Here is a 15,675-nt window from a genome sequence, read left to right as displayed (position 1 = left end):
ACAAGCGCCGGTGCGGGGCACCTGGCAGACCGGCAGCCCCAGTACGGGTCCACCGGGCAGGCAGGAGCGAGGGACGGGGCCGAGGAACAGCGGGGAGAAGGGGCTGTGTCACTCTGGAGGTGAAGGCTCCGTCACGCACTCATCATCCCTACAAGTGTCCGGCTCCCATCACCCGTACAAGTGTCCGGCTCAGTCTGGGAAACAGGACCTCAGCGTCCTCCTGGGCACGGGTTTGGGGAACCACCCCTGCGACTCTGGTGAGGATTGCACACGGCTCTTTAACGACCAGGATCGGCTTTCTACTACCCAACACGCTCCGTCTTCTCGCTGAAATCTAACTGAGCCAAGCTTCACCACTTCGAAGTGGGTTGTTTCTTCTACAGACTTGCCTGTCCTTAACCATCACATTTTACGCGTGCCCTGCTCTCGCTGAGCTGTGCTGCTTGGCACCTACAGATCACAGAATCACAGAATCACAGAATAGTAGGGGTTGGAAGGGACCTCTGTGGGTCATCTAGTCCAACCCTCCTGCTGAAGCAGGGTCACCTACAGCAGGCTGCACGGGACTTTGTCCAGGCGGGTCTTGAATATCTCTAGAGAAGGAGACTCCACAACCTCCCTGGGCAGCCTGTTCCAGGGCTCCGTCACCCTCAGAGGGAAGAAGTTCTTCCTCATGTTCAGACGGAACTTCCTGTGCCTCAGTTTGTGCCCATTGCCCCTTGTCCTGTCGCTGGGCACCACTGAAAAGAGCTTGGCCCCATCCTCCTGACACCCACCCTTCAGATGAAGCTGAAGGATTTGTTTCGATCAATGGTGAACTGCCTCCAGACGGGGCACTACCTCTCGCAGTGCAGATTATGGTATTTTTGCTGGAAAAAAGCATAGGAACTGCTCTTGACCACGAGAAGGACAAGCGTCCTGTCAAGTGCGGGCTGGTTAGTAAAAGCTCCAGTTTGTCCTCGCAGAGGGGGAGAGATGAATTATCATAATTACCGTGTCCCTGATGGCCCACAAAAAAACCCTTCCAGCAAAATAGAGCACCTTTCAAAACCACTCGGGTCCCTTGACGGGACAGGTGGACACAGGCTCCCACAGAAGCTGCACCTGGTCGCAGCGGCTCTGCCCTCGATTGCGTACGGATCTGCTGCCTGGCTCCGCCGGAGCTACCCTCCCAGCTCCGCGTGATCCAGGGAGTTCTGGGGGCTTTGTTGGTTTGTTTGGGTTTTTCCTCTCGTATTTTTTTCAGCTTTATTGCTGAGTGCATGTCTTGTATAAAACACTAATAAAACTTCTTTCCATGGTGCTGGGTTCCCTCCGTGACACCCTCTGGCAGCCTGCAAAAATCAAGGGGGAAGTTACAGGAGGTTTGGCGTCATCAGTGCAACTACTGTGAAGGCTCAGCTAAGCCCTCCAGGACATGAACACAGGCCAGCTTTTGTGGAAGTTGCAATATGTTCCCAGACAACATAATCAGGAGTTATTTATTTCTACATTTCTGTATTTGTATTTGATTTCAGCTTGAGTTTGACAGACAAAATTATGGCTTGAGACCTTCAGAGAAGCGAGGCAGACCATTGCTTTCTGCCTATTGCTGTTTATATCAGAAATGTTTTCCGGATTGCTGCGAAGGGAAGGAATTTTTTCTAAGCTCACAGCATTTTCTTGGCTGAGATCTATCTGCATGTAAAATATCGGAGAATTTCAGAAGGTGGTAATTGAAGACTGCAGTGAAAGGAAGAAAAAGAAAATCAGAATTGCAAACGTGGTCATCTTATTTCTGACAATTCGTATTTCTTTTGGTGCTTATGCTAAAAAAAAAAACCATGTTTTGCTCTGCACAAAGCCTCATATGTGTCAGCAGTGTAAGATTAACTGTGATGCCTAATTAAAACAGGCAGTCACCAATTAAGATAATAAAAAATAGCTATTTGAAATTCATGATGAGAGACTGAGAAGTTAAAGAAACACTTATCTTATCCAAGAGCTTAGCAGGCTTTCATTTGGAGATACTTAAGAAAAAAAAAAAAAAAGGTGAAAACGCGCTCTGGAACACAGCCCAGTGAAATCAGAGAGGAATCTGCGAGCTCCTGCGACGCTTCGTTACCGAAGCGCCTGCTGCCAGCCAGCCCGCTTGCTTTTGCACTCCATCTGCCACGTCTTGTACCTGCTGAGATCCAGGCTCCGCTGCCGTCACTTCACGTTGACAGTCACCCCTCAGGTGTCCCGAACGGTGCTGCTCGGACCACCGGAACGGTGCGGGACCTGCGCCCGCGCCTGGGTTTTCCTTGGGGCGGGGGAAGGATTTCACTGACATTCAGCCAACATCGCTCGCTCTTCTGCCCCCGGGAGCTCTGTGCAATACAGTAACGGTAATAATGAGTTCAAGGAATCGATAGCAATTCTCCAACCTGAAGTTTATTTCAAATTTATTTTTGCCATCTGAAAAGCTGACTCGGCCCTCTTTGCCGCCTGTTACCACGTGAATTGGCTTGGAGGAGGACGTATGCGCGTTCGGGTATAGAAACGTATGTATGACGCGTGTGAGTGTGTGTGTGCGTGTGAGCATGGTGGGCTGACCATGGCCGGCTGCCAGATGCTTTCTCACTCCCCCTCCTCGGCAGGACAGGGGGAGAAAATAAGATGAAAAATGCCCTCGCAGGTCAAGGCAAAGACAGTTTAACAAGGACAGCAAAAGCTGCATGCGCAAGCAGAACAAAAAGAGGAATCCGTTCACGACTTCCTATCGGCAGGCAGATGTCCAGACGCTCCCTGAGAAGTAGGGCCTCGGCACGCGTAACTGTGGCATGGGAGGACAAATGCCATAACCATGAATGTGCCCCACTTTGTCCTTCTTTCCCTGAGCTTTTAGTGCTGCGCACAATGTTGTGTGGTAGCTGGGATCTGCTGTCTCAGCTGTGTCCCCTCCCAACCCCTTGCCCATTCCCAGCCTGCTCATTTTTGGGGGTGCAGGGAAGAGAAAGAGAGAGAGAGAGAAAGCCTTGACACCGTGCAAGCACTGATCGGCAGTGGTGTGTTATCAGCACCGTGACAGCCCCAAACGCCAAGCGCAGCACCACGCAGGCTGCCAAGGGGAAAAGTTAACTTCGTAGCTTTGTCCCAGCCAGACTGAGCACGAGCTCTGTCCCTAATTCCACACCATGTGTGTCACGCTGGGGTCCCGCGTTGTCTAATACATCTTGGTAGCCTCTGACCATCCCATTCTATGTGCTTCTCATTCCTGAAATCCCCTTTTACCGACACTTACCACTTATACTACATACTCAAACCTTCTTCACATCCAACAGTCAGGTTTACACATCCTCATTAACCGCTGTACCCTGTTATTTGACATACAGAGAGGTATTACTCTCCCATTTCATTGGCCTCCCCTGCAAAATGTCCTTAAGAACAGTCAACGACTCAGGCCCCATCTGGCAAGGTCACCGCTCAGGACAGGAGAAGCAGCACATGGGATTGTTGGGTGCCAAGATCTGTTTGGGTTGGGTCATCACTGCACTCACCTGGTTCCTGGTGAAGCTCATTCTCCATCTGTTCAGGCAGTTCCTGCTGCATTACCTCCTACCGCATCCAACTCCATTGACAATTTATTTTTTCCCCAAGGTTGAATCGCCTTCAGATACACACTGGATCTCCCCATCTTTTCACATTACCCATGAAGTGCTCCCAGACCCTTGAGTGAAGACAATCCCTTGAGTGGGTTTGCCTTTTTCTCAAGGGAGGAGCAACCTGCACTGCCCTTCCCAGCCGCTTCCCTATGTGCACTATTATGGGGTCCTTACCTCCTCCCACAGTACGTAGGGGCATTGTTTGGGCAGGATCAGGATGGTCAGCAGATCCTCTGCTAAATTTACATCCCAGTGTTTCAATGCTCTCAGCAGTCTTTAACAGTCCATGGTACCATTCAACCTTTCCAGAGGCTTACGGGTGACAGCGAATGCGATATACCCAATCAGTGCTGTGTTTCTTGGCCCAAGAGTCTATGAGGTTGTTTTGCAAATAAGCCCATTGGCTGACTCAGTTCTTTCTGGGGTACCACGTCACCACAGAGCTTGCCTGTCAAGGCCCAAATGCTGTTTCAGGCAGTGGTATGGGTTACAGCGTATATTTCCAACCATCTGGTAATGGCTTCCACCATGGTGATCGTGTTGCATCATTTGCTTTGGCAGGTGGTCCAATATAGGCAAATCTGCCAGGGCCTGCCATCTCAATAATCCAACCACTGCCCTCTGTTCCAGGGAGGCTTTACTCATGTGGCTCATTTGATGACGGCACGTTTTTCACATTCACGGGTGACCTGTGTGGCGGCTTCCATGGTTCAGTCTGCCCCTTGATCATGAGCCTAATTGTATGTTGCATCTCTCCCTAGATGTTCATATGTTCATGGGCCCACTGAGCTACAAACAGCTCACTCTTACGTTCTCAGTCCAGGTCCACATAAGCCACCTCAGTTCTGGTGGCCTGTCTACCTGCTCATTGTTTTGATGTTCCTCAGTGGTGTGGTTCTTGAGCTTGTGCGCATCTACATGAGGTACCTTCACAATAATTTTTTCCACCCAGGCAGCAATGTCTTGCCACAATGCAGCAAGCCAGATAGGTTTACCTCTGTGCTGCCAGTTGGTCTGCTTCTGTTGCTATAACCAGCCCCACAGAACATTTGCCTCCACCCAGAAGTCAGTATAGAGGTAGACTACAAGCCACTTTCCTCTTTCAGTAGTCTCAAGGGCCAGCTGGATGGCTTTCACTTTTGCAGACTGGCTTGAATCACCTTCTTCTTCAACAGCTTCAACAACTTATCATGTGGGACTCCACAAAGCAGCTTTCCACTTCTGATGGTTTCTTACAACACTACAGGATCTGTTGGTAAACAGAGCATGCTGCCTTTCACTTTCTGATAACTCATACGGTGGCAGTTTTTCAGCAGGATTCACCTTCTTGCACAATGCTCTGAAATCTCTGCCTTCTGGATAGTCCATGATCTGTTGCAGGATTCTTGGGTGGTTGGGGTTCCCCATTCAAGCCTGTTGCATGACCAACACTACCCACTCACTGCACGTAGCGTTAATTGCTTGATGTGTAGAGGGGACATTTCCTTTGAACATCCAGTGCAGCACATGTAATTGTGGTGCCCAGAGAACCCGTGCTTCTGTGCCAGCAACTTCCGAAGCAGCTCATACGCTGCTAGTATCTCTTTTGCATTTGAGGTATAGTGGGCTTCAGATCCTTGACACCCCTGGCTCCAAAACCCTAGAGGTCAACCTCCAGTTTATCCTGGAGTATTCCTCCAGAGATGCCAGGTGAGGCCGTGCTCCCTGGCTGCAGTGTAGACCACATTTTGCACAGCTGGTGCTGCACGGATGAGCCCAAGGGCTACTACGTGAGCTATCTCCTGGTTGATATGCTGAAGAGCCTGCTGTTGCTCAGGGCGCCGGTCAAAATAGTTCTTCTTTCGGGTCACTCGATTAAGAGAGCTCAGAAGCTGACTGTAACCCCGAATATGTGTTGTGCAGAAACCCATAACATCTAGAACAGCTTGTGTTTCTATTTTGTTAACTGGTGGGACATAGTTGTTATCTTACTGATCACATCTGTAAGAACATGACAATTCCATCCTGCCATTTTATTCCCAAGAACTGGATCTCTTTGACTTTGCTGGTTTTTTTTTTCCTTTTTCTTTTTCAAATGGTGAAACCAGCTTTCAGAAGGATCTGTATTATCCTTTTCCCTTTCTCAAACACTTCCTCTGCTGTGTTGCCCCACACAATGGTGGTGTTGATGCACTGCAGATGTTCAGGGGCTTTGCCCTATTCCAGTGCAGTCTGGATCAGTCCATGACAAGTGGTAGGGCTGTGCTTCCACCCCTTGCATGGTCAACTCCAGCTGCATTGGACAGCCCTCCACGTGAAAGCAAACTATGGCTGTGTGGTTGAATCTTGCTGATCACCCCTTGGCTCCCCAGTTGATGAGTCAGATCCTGGATGGGAACCAGGGATTATTGGTCGGTGTGATATTGCCAATGGTGGACTGTCATGGTAGCAATTGGCACCTGCTGTTCTTTGACACGCAGTAACCCCCCCACACAACACAGGGATCCACAGAGAGACCAGGCAAGGTAGGCAGCTGTTTAATCTCTGTATCCATGATGGCTACACCAAAAGCCCATCGGTACCCTTTTGGGTTCTTGAAGTACCCTCTCCTGGGGTAATTATGCCAAGCATACACGGGGCCTCTGGGCCGGTCACAACGGGGTGCTTTTGTCACTTGTACCCTGCTAAGCTCACCTCAGCCTCCAATACAGACAGCTGTTGGGATCCCCCTGTCACTCCAGAAATCCAGATCGGTTCCTCCCTGCCGTACCCTGGTGGCATTAGGGTACACTGTGCACTGGTGTCCACCAAAGCTTTATGCTTCTGTGGTTCTGATGTGCCAGGCCAGCAAATCTACACAGCTCAGTAAACCCAGTCATCCCTTCCTTTCTCCTGGCCAAAGGTAACGATCCTCTACTCCCAGCCAGAGACCCCTGCAGGGTCAGGCCAGAAGTCCCTTCACCAGAATCAAAGGAGATGCTTTCATTTCTCTTCTATACCTGAGCAATCAGGATCACTGGTTGCCTTCTACCATCTCAACAGCGGTACTGAACTGTGGCCGCCGTCTTGGATGGCCCCTTATTAACAGCTGTCTTCCCCCTCAGTTTGTGTACACAGGCTCCTAGCTTAGAGGTGGGCTCACCATCCCACCTCATGTCCTCCCCTTGGTCATGTTTCCTGCATGAACCAGAGTGCCACGCAGTGTGTCCCGGTCGCCACCCCCCTCTGACCGGAGGAACTTGTGTCTGTAGGGCACCCCTGGCAGCCCAGACGCTGGCCTGTGGGGGCAAGGAGGGAGACAGGTGTTCTTGAAAATGTCAGAGCCAGCGGGACGCTCTCTCTGCAGTTAGCATGTTGAAGTCTGGCTAGCCCATTATCACCACATGGTTGGAATATGATGTCAGTACATTGTGGACCACTCTTCTCCACATGGCCCATGTACGCTGGACATCATCTGGATCTTTGGAGACCTGGTTGCCATTCAGGTCACTGCAGAAGACTTCAGCATTGCTAATTCTCTCAGATATTGGATGTCTTCTTCAGTGGTAGAGGCAGCAATCTCCCTGCCTGGCTGGTGGTTGTAATCTTTCTGCATATCTCTAAGTTTACCCGTATGCCTATCTCTGTGTGCCTATCTCTGTGTGTCTATCACCCATGTGCATATCTCTAAGGTTAGGGACTGGGTAGTTCTCATCTCTTGGGTGATTCCTCTCACTTCTTCCTCTTGCTTTCTTGCTGAAGGACCAGCTTCCTGACCAGAGCCTCCTCATCCTGTACTAACTGATGGTACGGACCCATCAACCTCCACATCCAGTGCTTCTTTTTGACTGCTGGGGTAATTGCTGTAGTTGGGGTTTGGGTCCCTATCTTATCCATGTTGTTTCCAGATGTGGTTTGGGTCCCTGTCTCAACCACGCTCCTCTGATGGTGCTGAATGGAGGCTCGAGGGCTGGAAAGCCCCAGTACAGTGCTAAGAGCTGCCGGGTTTCACTGGGGTAGGCAAGGCACCCTTCTGTTAGTAGTGTGTCAATTCAATGGGGTTACACACCTGTAGAGGTATAAGATCCCAGGCTATCAGAGGTGATAACCACCCCAGGCACCTGCCCAGATCCTCCCACACACCCTGCCACCCAGGGATCTCGATGGACTGGAGGCACGTTTCCTTGTCACCTCACCAGAACAAAAGCCGGTTCCATGAAAATGACTAAAAGATGAGGACGTTAATCAAGCAGCTTAGATAAGGATGTGCGAGGACCTCAGAAGCCAACAAAGGCAGCCACACCAATCCTGGAGGGGACGAGGGAGGTGCAGTCCCTCACCTCTCCGCCCGACAGCCCTCCCGGCACAGGTGCGGTGCCCGTGCCAGGGCCCATGGCATGGGTCTTTTAGACTTATTTTTATCAGAATGCTCCCAGGCACAGCTAAACACAGAGATAAGCGAAGCAGCAAAGACCAGGAGCTGAAAGCAGCCACTGACGAGCCCCGGGCTCTGTTACATGGCAAATCAAGCAAGCTCCGTGACCTGCACAGGAGCCTGGTAATTAACAGCTACCACAGCTATAGTAGGCCCAGATCAAAACTGTTGTTATCTTGAGCCCCACGTTGGGCAGCAATAAAAAGGAGTGGTGGGTTGATCTTGGCCAGCAGCCAGATGCCCATCCAGATGCTTTCTCACTCATCCTCCTCAGCAGGACAGGGGGAGAAAATAAGATGAAAGAAAATCCTCCCGTGTTGAGATAAAGACAGTTTAATAAGAAAAGCAAAAGCTGCATGCACAAGTAAAGCAAAAAGAGGAATTGATTCATGACTTGCCATCAGCAGGCAGATGCCCAGCCATTCCCTGCGAAGCAGGGCCTCCACACGCGCAATGGTGGCTTGGGGAGACAAACGCCATAATCCTTCTTTCTTGGGGCTTTTATCAAAAAAGCTGTGCAGCCTCTCGTTTGTGTGCTGTTTGCTGTGCGAAGCTCTGTGGAATGGATCAGAGGGCTGGGATGTGTGATCTGCTGAGCCCTTGTCAGGGACCCCACGGTGAATGAGTGCCTTACTTGGTGTGTGTGCAGGATGGGGGGGCTGTGTGTGCTCCTTTGCGGCCCAGTGGGTCTCTGCTCAGGAAGAGATTTAGCATCAGAGAGCACCTGACTCTTGTGCTGGGCCACAGGAAAGCCTTGCACCGGGAGAAATGCTGCCTGCAGTGCTGGTGGCTGGCAGAGAGCTGCGTGGGTGAGGCAACCTGCACCGGGGTTGATTTGTTCTGTCATCCAGCTGTGCTGGAGGGACTCTCCCGGGGCTTGTTTCCAAGCTCAGAGTTCACATCATTCCTGGATGGACATTTCTGTTCATGTCAGCTAATGACGTGGGGGTATGCCATGGATCACATCCCAGGCCGCTGTGTAGATCAGGCACTGCAGACGCTGTGGATCTGCGTATGCCAGGATGTTTCATGACGACTGCTCAGGAAGTGTATCTTGCAGGGGTTTTACGCTTTGGAAAAGAGGCACATCTGCATCTTTTTCTTGTCCCCAGCCCTGAGTCCAGACCCATGGTCTGGAGGGAAACAGGCGTCAGGTGGCATGGGATGAGGTAATATTTGTCCCTTTAAGCCAAAGAGCACCAGAGGAACTTCTGGTGGATCCTGAGCAGCAAGACAGCAGGAATGCATTCCTTCTGGAAACATTGCTACACGTACATAACATAATGTATAGCTGAATGTTTGCTGAGCACTCTCTCCAGGTCTCCATGAGGAGAAAAATGTTAGTGCTTTACACAGGCAGCTACTGAGCAGGGACCGGGGTAGGAGTGATGTTGGGCTCTGTGCCGGGAGCTCCGCTCTTGGGAAAGTGGCCAGAGGTGCTGGAGGAGATGAATCACCACCAGCAGCTCCGGGACTGCAGACTAAATGAGTTTAATGCAGTGTGCAAACAGAACAAGGTGGCTCCCTGCACGGGGTTTGGTAACGTGCCCACAATAATCTGTGATTTTTGAGGCACAGCATGCATTTTCAGGTGGCTGTTGAGTGTTTCACTTGGTTTTATACAGCCTACCCTACACAAAATGTGGGGTTGCGTCTGCGTATTCAATTTCAGATATGAAGCAGTAGCAAGAAGGGGGTGTCCTGTCATTTCCAGTGAGCTGTGGGACTGGATCTCCACATGGAACAATGTTCCTGGACAGGTTTTCAAAGCAGCCCAGAGCTTAAGCTCTTCTGAAAATTTCCCCAGGTTTTTTGTAGCCCATGTGGGATACATCCTTTTTCCTCCTGAAAATTGCAGGAAGATTTCCATGAGAACCAGAAAGCACAAAGCAGAAGTCCAGCATCTTGCCTCTCTGTGGGATAAAGCATCTCTGCTCCACTCTCACAGTGCGCTGGAGCTGTGCTGCACAATTTCTCCCACCTCCAAGCTGAGGCACCTCATGATGGTGGTGCAAAGCTAAAAGACCAAATTCTAGCAAGGAGGTGACAAGGGTTACTTACTGGGACATCTGAAATGATGGTTGAATATAGGCAGGGAAATCTATTTTTCCTCCAATCTCATTGAAAGAGCAGGCTGAAACAGCTCTGCTGAACTTTTTGAAAGAGTTCAGCCCAGGGCTGAGACATGGCATGGAAATACTCAGTTAGAAAACCCTGAAACCCAGGATCTTCATGTGGACCCCTTACGGAACTTGTGGCCATGTCAGGGGTGTTGGACCAGATGATCTTTAATGGACCTTTCCAACCCAAGCCATTCTGTGGACTGTGTAGGGTGAGCCTAAATGTTGGCTCCTCGTGTTCTACCTATGACCAGACTTCGCAAAAGGTCAACACCTTTGGGGTTCATCAGCAGAGCGAAGTCCAGAGGGCTGTCACTAGTGCAGGGTGTGCAACGTGCAATAGGTGACATCAGTGTCTTCCTACATGTCCCCACGACTGCATTGCTGTGGGCTGTCCTGCCCTCCAGTGCCTGTAGCCTCAGCTCTCTGTGTCACCTCTCCTCTCCCCTTGCACATCCACACACACTCGAGGGATGCTGCTGTGGCTCTGAGCAGGAACCAGGAGCTGGAAACCCCTGGGGTCTCCCCCGTGCCGCCATGGGTGCAGAGCCAAACTGGAGAGGAAGGCATCAGGAGAAGCCCTGTGGGGAGAGGGAAAGCTTCTTATCAAGTACAAAGTCAAAACTGTTTCCTTCCAGCTAACACATCCAGGACTACCTTTTTCCTCAATGCTCGAAAAAAGAGACTTGATGCTTTCTGCAGCAGCCAGGCACCATGCAGTGCCCAAGCCCCGGCTGTGCAGACCTATGTGCATGCCAGCCCCCTTGTCCTGGGCAGCAGCAGCCCCTCCAGAGGCCCAGACCCACACTCAACCACCCACCTTCATTTCTGTGTCTCCTCAGCCTGAGTCACGGTGATGCTCCCTCTGTGCTCAGGGGCAGAGTCCAAAGCCCCATCTAAATCTCTTGCCCTTGCAGGACTTCCTCCAAAATATTCCCTCCAAATTCCTGTCAGCCGACCTCTATGACAAGTGGATGCAGGCTCTGGAGAAGTCCAACAAGCAGGAAAAACTTCAAGAATTGAAAGAGTGAGTTTTGCAACTGGGAAGATTTGCAACCAGCCCCAGTGCGATGGAGGGGCTGGAGGAGGCCAATGATGCTTCCCAAAACTGAGAGTCTCAGTTAGAAGCCTGGCATTTACATCAGCTGGCTACTGCTCCGAGGGGTTTGGGTTAGAGGGCTCCAGCAGCAGCAGTTCCTGCAGGTATCTGATGTTGCCCTGCGAAATGACTGGCCTAGCAAGAGGGGAGAGGCTGCAGCATCTCAGCTAACGCAGTCACTGGGCTGCGGGACGGGCACTGACAGGGAGCCGTCACGTCTGCCGGCGGCAAAGTCAGGCACAGGGAGACCACCGCTGTGCTTTGCTCTTTAGAAAGAGCAGATGGATGTGGAGGCTGCCTGGGAGTGCTTCGAAGTTGCACGGCACAAGCGCAGGCTTTCACGTGTCCTTGGGAAGCCTCCGGTGACATCTCCTGATGTCATCTCACCTGCTCAAGGACACGGATTGCTGTCATGCTTGCCTTTCAGTCAAGACACTGTCGTTCAAGATCTTACAATTAACCACACGCTCAGCTGCCGTTGGGGATTTCTGAATGACACTTCTGCTAAGCAGCGAGAAACAGCACGTGCCTGCCTCTGCCCGGAGGCAGCGTCAGCTCTCTGAGTTTGATTGAGGCTTGCTCAAATAAAGAAGTAGCGGCCACTGCACCATCAACTAACGTCACATTTTGTTTGTGTTCATGCAGGGTGGCTGCCCAACTGCCTAGACCAAACCTCATCTTGCTCAAGCACTTGCTGTCTCTGCTCCACCACATCAGCCAAAACGCCGAGATCAGCAGGATGGACTCCAGCAACCTGGCCATCTGCGTTGGCCCGAATATGCTGAGCCCAGAGACGGACAACGCGCTCCCGCTGGAAGTGCAGAAGGAGATCAATGACAAGGTGTGTTGAACTCACCAAGGAGCCACCCGCCTCAGGGCAGCTCAGAGCTGTCCGTAGGGATCCCACTGCCTTTGCAAAAGCTGAATGAAAGAGCACCCCTGCACATCGGGGGTGCCTCTCATCTCCGTGCCTGCAACATGACGGGCAAGGCTGCCCCTCGTCTCGCCTCCTCTGAGCAAAAGCAGCGGTTGCCCTGCAGCCCCTGTGTCGTGTCGCAGCTCCTGAATACTTTGCAGACAGAGAGCAAGGGGCCCGCGGTGGGAATTGCCACCCATGGGCTCTCTGGGCAAGGAGGCTGAAGCTGCGGCTGATGGCGTTTTGTCTGTATCGGGGCAGATCAATTCATCTGCAGCATCTGTGTGCAGGTGATGGTGTCGGTGAAGTTCCTCACAGGCAACTGTTCAGCAATATTTGGGAGGACGCTGCCTTGCCTGTCTGCGCCTCGGCTGAGGAGTTACCAGAGCGCACAGAGAGCTCCCATGTGTGAGAACGAACTGGGGATTGACACAGACTGGGGCTGCTTGGCCATATTCTTTAATGTGGTATGGGAATACATCCATCCATGTGTACTCTTTCCAGAAGTTCAAAATGACAACACTTGCAAAAGAAAATTCAGTCCCAATGTTAAACATCTGCCTCGGGCACATTCTGTTACAGAGGTGCTGATACCTCAAGGATCGTTCAGGCAGGGCTCGAAGCAGACCATCATTCTCCAAACCAAACAGATCCAGAGGTCTCTGTTTTGCCAGGGCTTCTCAGGAGGGACAGGCTATGAAGAGAAAGACGTGCTTTCATCACAGCTGATATGTTATCAGCGTCCTTTTTTGCATTTGCCTTATCAAAGCTAACTCCTCCAAGAGCTGTTTATTCTTCAAGGTGAGCTGGAACTTAAAGGTCTAGATGTTGGCTTCAGAAGTCTGTGGTGTGAAATGTCCTTTCAGGAACCATTTTCAAGAAGATGTTACAGAGAACACGGCATCAGAGAATGCACAAATGCCTGATGTATGTTTTAAGTTGGGTTTTGAGGTTTGGTTTTGGCTTCACAAAAGTAATTTTACTGTTCATTTCTTGGATAATGTTTGCCTTACTGAAATGTCAGGTTTAAAAATCACAATGAAATCTTGCAGCTTTTGCTTTCTAGAGCTGCATTCAGCAGAGCAGCAAGAGAGGTGAACATAGAGAGTCAGAAAGTGCTTTTCGGGACAGATAACCCTCTCTGTTCTTCACCCAAGAAGAAAGAGGATGACATGTGGCCATACAAGTAGGAAAAGGAGAGGTGCAAGTCCTCAAGCACCGTCAAAACATGTCTCCCATATGAGACAAGTTTCTGATGCAAAACTGGGGCAAAACCAGAAAGGAACTTCTCCTCATAGAAGCTATTAAAACAAAACTCTGTCCAGTGTATGCTCTGAGGTTAAGTGCAAAATTAAGGAAGGTGCTTCTCCATGTGCACTGGTTCTGCTCCTTTCAGCTAAGAACTACAATGTTGAGAAACACTGTCCTCTGTAGAAACAGTGTCCAGCCTGACAAGGGGTTGAGGACACAGAAATCGGGTCCAGATGAGTGCTCTGCTTCTCCCTGGCAGCCTCCACAGTGGCTGTGGTAGGGTGTCTGGTGTCTCACTCCAGCCCACTCGTCACTTAGCTCAGGACTTTATCCTGTCAGGTCCTGAAAACCTCCAAGGACAGAGACTGCACAGCTTCTCTGGGGTACCTGATCACCACCTGATTGACCTCAGGAGGAGAAAAGGATGCCTTAACCCCAGGCTGAACCTCTCTTGTTTCAACTCCTGCCCATTTTCTCTTGTCCTCCCACTATGGACTGCTGGGAAGAGCCCAGCTCTGTCATCCTGCTCTCCATCCCCTCACAGGTCCTGGGGTCTACTGTCAGGCTCCACTGAAGCCATCTCTGCCCCAGGCTGAACAAGCCCCGGTCCCTCAGCCTCTCCGCACAGGATAAGTGCTCTAGCACCAACCATCTTGGTGGCCCACCACTAAACTCGTTCCTGTTGATGACAATTCCTTGTTTTTGTGCAAAAGCCAATGGAGCTTTTTGCAGCACCTCTGTAATGTACTGTTCTCTGTATTAAGCCTCTCTGTCTTCACTGGTGGCCTTTTTAACTTGTCCTCATTATTACCCAAATTATGTATTTCAAATGGGGAGTCGAATTGTTGCCACGTTCACTGATTTGGAAGGGCTATGAGATTTGGAAAACTTACAGAGGCTATAGGTAGCTGACAGTAATAAAGAACAGGTGTTCATCAACTGCTATTCAGACACACAAAAGGCTTTGGTGGCTTCCTTGGTTCCAGTGTTTACCACCAGCACCACCACCAAATACCATGTTGCGTACAGGCAGTCCCCTGGTTAGTCCTTGCTCCTGGTATGGAGCACAGTCATTATACAGTTTTTTTTCAGATAGAAATATACTTGGGGAAATACAACTTTGTAAAATACTTTAATCAGGATTAGCCATTTAAACTCCTACAAAACTTTTAGAAAGATTTAAACTGAATTTACTGTATATTACCACCAGATGTCACTGATAATACTAAAGCAAAGCACATTTACCTGTGGTTAAAGTCCTCCCTCAAAGGCAGGCTTGCACACCCACCTATTGTCCACAGTTTGCACCACGGCCACGAGCGGCTGACGTTGCAGGCATTGATTGCACATTTGTCATGCAGAGCTTATTCAGTGTAAAGCCCTTCCTAGCACTGTTCCTGCCTATCACGCACTCGGAGCTGTGTAATATAGGTCTCCCTAGGATGGACGGAGATAGGCTTAGGGACCAGGCTTCACTAAACATACAGCCATGGGAGTGACCGGGAGACCAGGCTTACTGATGCAACCTGGCCAGGCACCAAAACCCACACTTTCCATAGCTTCAGGTCAAGACTAAAAACCTGAAATTTGAAATGGTAATAAAATTCTATGTTCTTACTTGCATTAAAATGATTGTAGTGGGAAACAGAGGATTAGGCTCATCCCTTAGAGATTGTCACGGGGCTTGATGTGGCTGACACAGAGGAGATGCCAGCAGCCACCCTCAGCCCCTCACTTGGGGCTGACGGAGGGGACAGACCCAGCCAGGATGGGGCTGGGGGCCAGCAGGGCACTGGGAAATGACTGACAGGAAAGCTATGGTCACATTTACCTCTTCGGCCCTGTCAGCCTCACATGGGCATCCCAGCAGGCAACGGAGTGACAGCTGCTGCTCCTGAAGCTCTTCAGGTTACCTGCCACCTGTGCTAACACAGCAGGCCGGATCCCAGTCTGAGAGTGGGATGTCAGGAATGACACCTGAAGAGACAAGTACCTGCTCCACATCTCACATCCTCAAAAGGGACGTCCAGACTTTCCACTGGATGCCTTATACGTGTGGCTCCATGGGCCGACCTTGCCTTCCCTCCATCCCGGACTAGGACGGCACGTGACAATCAGGGCAGCTGCTGCTCACATGGAAAAGCGCCCTTGGAAGGTGTCAGGTATCTACCTCTCTCTGTAGGTAGCTGAAAACCAGAAGTAATGAGATGTAACCACCAACAAATCCACTCAGTGGTTTGAGGATCAGCAGATTTCAATGTGTTAAACTG

The sequence above is a fragment of the Opisthocomus hoazin genome, chromosome 2 (assembly GCF_030867145.1).
Source record: "Opisthocomus hoazin isolate bOpiHoa1 chromosome 2, bOpiHoa1.hap1, whole genome shotgun sequence".
Lineage (NCBI taxonomy): Eukaryota > Metazoa > Chordata > Aves > Opisthocomiformes > Opisthocomidae > Opisthocomus > Opisthocomus hoazin.
The sequence above is the reverse complement of the archived record's forward strand: the minus strand, read 5'-3'. Positions refer to the sequence as shown.